General features: G+C 36.1%; 1 long non-coding RNA gene across 1 annotated transcript; it reads right to left on the bottom strand.

Moving 5' to 3' along the window:
• Positions 1-2,562: 2,562 nt before the first annotated feature.
• Positions 2,563-7,613, bottom strand: LOC112128455. Its single transcript, XR_002911019.1, has 3 exons — positions 7,359-7,613; positions 2,867-2,929; positions 2,563-2,776 (listed from the first exon to the last, which is right to left on the bottom strand). It is a non-coding gene; the product is annotated as an uncharacterized LOC112128455 (long non-coding RNA).
• Between the last annotated feature and the right edge of the window lie 1,171 nt (positions 7,614-8,784).

Genomic DNA, 8,784 nt, shown 5'->3' with positions numbered 1-8,784 from the left:
ACCCCGAGGAATATCTAGTAATCTGTTATAGTGACAATATTTTTGTGTAAGGGTTCGCAATAGCAGAGGTCTTATCAATCCTCGGAGTGTCGGTGAATTTGCAAAAAAAGCCCATTTTAAGTACGTCTGGTTCGAATGCAGGGCCACTGGTTTCGAACATGGAACCGTTACCTTACAATGATTAGCGTCGTGCCTTAACAGTTGCGGTCACCGACGCCCCCGTGGTGAGAATGAATGTGTGAACATAATTTATTAGTGTGAATGAAGGGGCTCCTCGAAAACCCAGAGGAATATCGCATACCCGGGGGTAGTGGGAACGAAGTCTGGTCTGTGAATGTAGTTTATTAGCGCGAATGGAGGGACATATTCTAAATTACCACTACGAATATCGAGTACTCTGGGGTAGTGAGAATGCTAACCGGACGATCATGTTTTTATCTCATTTCGGTGTATTTGTGTTTGTTATTTGTCCTATTTTATTGGACAGACCTTGAGGAACAGAGAGTCAAGCAACGGATCAAGAAAAGAGAAAGTTGGTTACCATTTATCATAAAACATCAAAACTTGACTGGAGAATCTGTAAAAGACATTAGTAGGTTTAAAAGACGAAAAAACAAGTATTTTTCAGTATTCTTCAATACAGATTTCTCTGCACAATATTTCTGATTTCTGTCAGTAGCAGATTCGCGTAGTAGTACTCTTTTTCCTCATTTGATTAACGATCAAAGTTGATTTACTCAGGTTGAAATCTACAACCGTAAAATTAAACTGATGATATGTCGGAAAGTTTTTTCCCTTGTAAATATACCATTCAGCGTAACTTGGTAATTACTCAAGGAAACAACCGGGAAAAACCTAAGGTAGTTTAATTCTACAAAAAAATTTTTTTTCGAAACATCCCTTAAAAATTAGATACATTCACTACTGGCCCGAATTATTGTATTATCTTCTTCATGTTAGTTATCAATATATATTATTTTCCATTTTAAAAATAGAAATATTTTTAAATATCTCTTATTTTAACCTTTATTTAAGTTTTCCCGGCCCTGCAAATTATGAAATCCATTTTTGGCTAGGCTACGAGATGATGACATGAGACTAATTTGTAATTCGTAAGTTCTGATAAATTATAAGTCCATAAAAAGTCAGGTCTGAAAACTTACTGTATATGTTTTTGTACAGGATTCTCATCCAATTGTTGTTTGTATTTAGTCTGTTTAACTTACTTTTTTTTACTATTAAACCGTCGGATAAACACGATGGCTTTCGTTTAGCAACTTTATGTTTTTCTTTTGTAAAAGTTTCATTAAAGTTTTTACTCTAACTGCCATTTGCTCAGAAAACTCTATCAAGAAATACACAAGAGAGAAGTTGTCGTAACTACGAGGAGTACTATAACTGATAATGTAATAAATTGAAAATAAAATAAACAAATTATTTATTAATATTATATTCAGTATTTCGTGTTGAAAGAGAGATAAGCCTGATCTCAATTCAGGACAGGCAACATAGACCAACAAATAGAAAGAATGATAAAATTCCATGTTCACGAATTTAAAATTTATTCGTTTTATTACATTTGTGAATATGTATATACATTTTTATTGAATTCTTGTTAAACCGTATGTACTAAATCTTAATTGTAATATTCGCAAGAGTGTAAGAGACACTGTAGCTCTAGGTTATTTTCGTAACATCACATGAGTCTTATCTTACGCACACTAATTTCCATCCTTTATTATATTAATTTAGCTGGATGAGTACTTTTCAGAGCTTCAATTCTTACATTCTATATACATTATTTTAAAAATGCAATTTGGTTCATAAATTGTGTATGGCCGGTGTGGTAAGCCGCTTTTGAGTTGGTTTCTTTTTTTTTCTCGTAGGAAGATCCTTTCATGTAAGCTTTGATGGTTTCTTGTCGAATGAGGTTCAAATTGGATCTGGTGTTCCGGTTCGCATTCAGGGCCTATTTTGTTCAATACCTTCAACGATGTGGTCAACTCCATTAACGTTTTGTAAGGTTTCTTTCTTGGCTGATGATCTCAAGATTTTTACAAGGTTTCGACATCTGATGATTTATTATATTACAGAAGGACATTTATACTTTGTACGATTGGTGCATTCTTAATAGGCTATAACATTGATAAATGCTATTACATTTGTATCTCGTCAAAGAAGGTTCCTGTTTCGAGTCCTTTGTTATATTCCATTGGTGGTACGAGATATATACGATTCTAAAACTTGTCTTTAACAACAATTCACCTCTGATGACCACTATTCCTACATTATTAATATTGTCAGCTTTGCTCTATCCTGCGACGGACTTCGGTTACCTAAACTTACCTTAAGTCCGGGAAATGGTTCGCAGTTTCCAAAGCCCACGTACAGCGAAATCAGCAGAGTGCGCTGTGATGAAAACGTGGGGGAATTAAAATAAAGAAAAGTAAAATGAAAAGCCAAAGTAAAACAAAACCTTCTTGAACAAAAATAAATTTATTACTTCAATGGTAAAATTTATACACACTAAAAATAAATAGGCCTTAAACATTCTTGTGGCAATTAATAATTAATAATTGATAATTGAGCGAACGGAGGAGCTTAATCGGTGAAGACAAAAAGGACTTACGGTTTAACCAGTTAGAGAAGCTAGGATCAGTCCGCTGCAGAGATCAGGAGCCATCTCTTTATTAGCCCGAAATTTAATTCACCTACCTTCTGTGATGGAAGGGGGCATTTGTCCCACCTAAACGTGTCCTTAGGTGACCCCCTAGCACTTCGTGACAAAAGAGTGTATATGAATATTATATTTGTAAAAAGAACGACATCTGACTTTACAAATATCTTCGAAATTAAAACTCTATACCTGTCTTTGGTTAGGAGTGTTCTGGAGTATGCTGGCTTGGTGTGGTCCCCTCGTATAAGGCTGCTGAAATGGAACGAATACAAATTAGAGCTTGTAATTATTGTTTTGTTAAACTAAGATTTTAAGGCAAAGGTGAGAAAGAAATTCTGGGCCATCGACGAATCCGTTAAAAAGCTTCCATGAAAAAATCAGAAAAGGAACCGTTCGGCGTGAATCCAACGAAACTAAATTCAAAACATCACGGGTTGCGATGAGTTTGGTGCCCGAGTAGATCGAAGTCACGATAGTTCAAGTGGTTTGAGCAGTGGTGTGTCTACTGAGCGGAAAGTCATGAGTTCGAACCCCACTCGTGACGCTAGCTTTTCCATCTCAACCAAAATCTTAGATTAAAAGTATAATTAATTAAAATTTATAGTCAATGTAGAAAACTCTACTTTATTATTTAAACTCAAAAAATTCAAAAGGGGGAAAAATCTCTAATATTACTGTTACAAGTACCAATTAAAATAACGAGTTGTTTTTTAAGTGTTATAATAAAATAAAATTTCCGTGGCACTGAAGTAAAATAAAATTCCTAAATTCGTAAAACCTCTTTCGCAAATGGCATTTTATTTTGTTCAAAGCTTTTAAAAGTGTTATTATACCATAAAAGAGCACGTATTGAGATACGTTAATAATTCAATTGTTCGATATTGTTTAACATGTCTTTGAATCAGTATAGAAGCCCTAAGATCAACCTAGATAAACGTACTTCAGGCGAAACCAATGAATGTCCACTCTAACTTAAAATAAACATGTTGAATGCTCGGTTATTGCTAAACACAATGGCCAGGAATTCCCATTGTATAGGAAAACAACTCAGCTAACATGCGAAGTTCTGATATATAGGTTTGGGGTAAGGAAGAACAGTCCGGTACTGGTAAAGCTATACTAATTTAGTAAAGGACGAAAAAGAAATAACTAAGCACAACAAGCCTCCATGTGGTGACACCTCACAACGTAAAACAAAACCGCAAGTTTAAAATCACTAAAAAGAGCGTCTTCGTACACAGAAAGGGAGCAAATCAATCTTGTGCCAATGTAGGAGCTACGTGATGAGGTTCTCAATAAGCAACGGCAAATGGATAGTATACATATTGCAATATTAACAAGAGACCAAAGAATAAGAGAACGAAGAAGAATGTACCACAAATGATTGTAAAGGAAACTGAGATTACTACTCCGTCCATTTCATTCGATACTCCAACATCTGTCTATATGAAGAAGTAAGTGCACTACATCTCCGAGGCGGGGCTTCCAATTGGAAGAAGAAATATGAAGAGGAGAAGAGAAGTTTTTAAAATAAATAATTTTACGTGAAAAAATCTATTATTGCTAAAATATTAATTTTATATATTTATGGTATTTATAGTAATTAAAAATGTATTTATATTTTTCAATTAATTCAGGTTTTTAGTTGAGAGATTAAGGTTTTTAGTCACGAGCCGGGATTCGAACCCACGACCTTCGGCTTAAATGGCACCTTCCAGATAAAAATGGCAAAAAGGAGGGAAAAGTCAAAAGGTGGGCTTAAAATGGGAAGTTATTGTCCGAGTGGATCGAGGTCACGATAGCTCAAGTGGAAGAGCAGCGGCGTATTTAGCCGAAAGTCGTGGGTTCGAATCCCACTCGTGACATTGACTTTTCTATCTCAAATAAAGACGTTAATTAATCGAAAGATATTAATTGGTCAAGCGGACCACGAAAACTAGTGAATGTATTTATATTGTTATTCGGAGATCGTGAGTTGCGGTCTGGTGTGACGTAGTCTTTAGAAAAACATTTTCGTGCCAACGTTTCGATCTTTATTGAGATCATCTTCAGGGCCTGGGATTAATAAACATTGTTTAAATTTTACAAATACATGTAGGATGTGAGAAAAAATGGTGTGTATTTATATTTTAGATCTAGATATTTTTGAAATTGTTTATATGATAGTTATTTAAAAACGTACGTTATTGATATTTGATTGTATAAATGGTTGTACAAACGTTTTCAGCCAATAAAATAATAATAATTCAATTAATCTATTTGTACAGTATTAAATCGGCTTACACAACTGATCAGCAATATTTTGTAGAAAAGGCTGTGAAACACTATCCCTTGTGCGGAAGAAACTGGCTAAGCCCTTACAATGCCATTACTTTTAATTAATGGTGTTGAGTATAATTTATTTTGGCCCAGGTGGATTAAATGTTTTGACCCTTGACACTGAATGAGAAAGAGAGAGAGAGAGAGAGAGAGAGAGAGAGAGAGAGAGAGAGAGAGATGAAACAGACAGGGTGATATTTGTAATCAATTAAGCTTTTATATAATATTTTCCAAAGGTGTGTAATGGATTCATAGAAATACATACTAACTATATGCTGGGTAGTCCATAGTTTATAAATAATTTTGCCCAATATCGTATGAAATATTTGTTAGGGAATGATGTTTTTTTTTAAATTTTAAAATAGTGATTTTTATGTTTACAAAAGAATCAATTCGATAAAATTGCAAATCTAGTGCAAAATGGTAAATTTAAATAAAAACCACATTGAAATAAAGCTGAGCAGATAAGATATTTTCTGAACCGCATTATCGCCAGAGGATATTCCAGGGATGGTAATTTGACCTTTTTTTATTGAGAAATTAAAATGCGCGGCAAGCAATTGTGTACAAATGAAATCCAAGTTTTAATAGGAAGACGGGGGTGGGTCAGGTGGAACTATCTCCTCAGGGGTGGTGGCGTCCCTGAGTGTTTTTATCATTACACCCTCCACTTGGCGCCAATCCGATAAGTCCCGAAAAGTAAGTTGAAGTCATTTTTTATTCTCTCCACCTCGCTCCGTGAGCCTTGCCTCTTTATAATCAGCTGCTGACTAAACTCCCGGAGGAACTGGAAACTTCCTGCGCCCCGCGGACAGGGAAATTTTCTACCAACTTGTAACGCCAGGACATTATAAAAAGAATCCGCTGCGAGATCTACTCAACTGAAAATCAGCAATATGCCATTTTCTACATCCTGGTATAAACATAATCACAGAGTAAAATATGTCAAGTTTACTTCATTTTTTTATGATTAAACTCACATCAAAATGTGCAGTTATAATCATCAATAATGTACGCTTAAAGGCAAAAAAACTTTTATTTGTTAGTTAGTTTTGCATATAACTAGGTATAAATATTAATAGTTGACTTAAAGCATAAGCATAAAATTAATTACTTATTGTTTACTATTACAGTGCGTTACTGAAAGTTTTACACTTTTTAGATTAAAAATAAAGAAAATCAGTCCAAAGTATCCTTTCCTGAGTCAACTTGTGTGTATATTAATTGAATGTTAAGTGAGTTAATTTTTTTAAATTGTTTTCTTTGAGGAGACAATAAATTTGAGTAAAAAGCATGGTTTTAAGTTAAGAAGATCTTGCTTGGGCAGATGCTTTGGCCAACGACGGGCGTAGCATACCTACCTCAAGACAGTGTGCAGTGTTCTACCTTCTACGATGGTTGTTCGCCAGCGAACAAATACAAAATGGCGCCGACGAACACCACCGAAGATAGGAGATATAATTAATATGAAGATTGTTTCGGCACCAACGGGAATGGAAGATTCCCGATTGATTAGATGTTAGTTTAGGAAGAATTAAATAAAGGAATGAATGAACGAAAGGAGTAATTGAAGACTCACTGTTTAATGAAATTTCTATGGCTTACAAGATGGACCATGATCGTATTGGAGACCTGAAAGCGATGAAAGCTTGAAAGCGGTGAATGTCTCTGAATGCGATATCGTGCGTTTTTCGCCGATGACTGGGCCAGTGCACCGGCATGGTTCCAGCATAGTCTATGATGATGATGATGGATGAAGAAATCCAAGTGGCGATGGCAATGAGAAGATGCAATCCAGGCGGCGATGTCAGTGAGATGATGATTTCCGGGGATAATGATGGATGATTCGTTCGTGGTATTATGATATGATGGTAGATGGATAAAGGGAGATGAGATATTAAGGGAAAATGACGGTGATAGGTTTGTGACCATGCGGTCGGGAGATGGGATGCACGCGGAGTTGAAGATCCTATGGCGATTTGAAGGGGGATCCGTAAAGATTCGCGTGACGATGAGACTTTAAGAAACTGCGATTTTACACGGTGGTTAATTATTATTGTGCAACACATGGGGAGTGATAGGGCGATAGAAGAGTGCACGCTCCGAGAGCTGGCGGAGAAGAGAGCCAAAAAAAGCAGGAAGGGACGGATTTTTGAGGAAAAAGGAGGGAAGCGTGTTGTGATTTGTGGATTTTGAGAAGATAGGGGTTGTTGATAGAGGGGTAGTGTACGTCACAATGCGGGCGCTTCGCTGACGGCGATGCACCCGAACAATGGTCTACTGCAAGAACTCTCGATCGGAGAAAAGGTAGTGGTCGATCGCGATGTACTACGGCTAGGGATGATGATTTTATTATTCTTACCTCTCTACGGAACCGTCATTCTCTTCTCGATAGCTAGTCAAACTCAAATGGCTCTTAATGAACGGGTGAGCTTTAGAACAGTCATCAGAAGGCTTCTTGAGAATAGTCTAGTGTCTAGATTTGCCGCATCCTCTGCTGCTGCAGAGGCATCGAGTAGAAAGGCGACTGGTGGGCTGGAGAGGCTCTTCTTTTAACAGATGAGTGCAGGTTTGGTGCAATGAGATCACCGTACCTGAAGAACGCATGTGCCATGCATGAGTCACTGCCTTTTCAAGGACAGTTCCATTGCCGTAACGTACGGATTATCATCAGATCTTTGACTGCACTAACATACATTGGGAATAACTTGGTGTTAATGCATAATGCCCGACCGCACGTAGCTCTGCAAAATACAGATATGATATTGACCATAATGATCATTGATTTAAATAATTAAATAAAAACAATTTAATGACCATTCTTAGTTTTTCCCTTGACCATTGAAACAAGTTGCCCTTCGATGGAAAAATCTCAATATTGACAAAATATTAATAATAACAATAATAATAATAATAATAATAATAATAATAATAATAATATATATATATATTGTTTTAATTGTAGAGGTTGAAAAGTGTACATGCACCGACAGTACTTTAATTTTTCCGTCGTTTTGTGGGTAGGTAACGAGATAACGCGGGTGACGCATCTCCGGTAAATACTTCAATCGACTTGGAAACACGTCCTTGGAACGGACGTGTCGTTAGGAACACACAATCATTAAGCCACCTCTGCCAACCTGTCGACAATTTTTATCTTCCGCTAGATTCACCGAAGGCATTTATGTTCCATGGCACAAGCAAAAGGGAACGAAAAGCCGCAATTCGTTCTGAAAAATTTCGTTTCGTGAAAAAGTCAGCTTTCTGCGATAACTACAAATCCGTGACACCTTGGCTCTCATCGGTTGTCCGAGTTGTCCTTATTGGCTTTCATGGATAAGCGAGAGAAGAAGTGAAAAATCAATTTCAGTATTATCGTAAATAAATATGTTTTGAGCTTTCGTAGCAATAACCGACAATAAATATATACCCTGGGTACAATATTTTTTTTTTACACATTAAGACATAAAAAGTACAAATATTTTGACCAGTTTCATAAAACTAAAATAGATGTCTTAACTGGATCTCTCGTTCTCTTTCTCTCTCTCCTTCTCCCTCTATCCCTCGTTTAAGTAATTTTTAGTGCTTCTCATTTCTCTTTTCCTATGAGACATCTTTGGTATAACTATGGTTGAAAAATCATAAACGTATAAGAATAATAAAACCAACCAGATATCTACTTAAAAATAGAGAGGAGAGTCGTATGATAATAAAAAAACTCACAAAAATGTGATTTATACTTCGATCTAGGCCAGCTCGACTTGTATTGGTTTGGTTAGTTTTATTGT

The sequence above is a fragment of the Cimex lectularius genome, unplaced genomic scaffold (genome assembly GCF_000648675.2).
Source record: "Cimex lectularius strain Harlan isolate CLEC.00 unplaced genomic scaffold, Clec_2.1 scaffold70, whole genome shotgun sequence".
In the NCBI taxonomy this organism is placed as follows: domain Eukaryota; kingdom Metazoa; phylum Arthropoda; class Insecta; order Hemiptera; family Cimicidae; genus Cimex; species Cimex lectularius.
The sequence above is the reverse complement of the archived record's forward strand: the minus strand, read 5'-3'. Positions and strand labels throughout refer to the sequence as shown.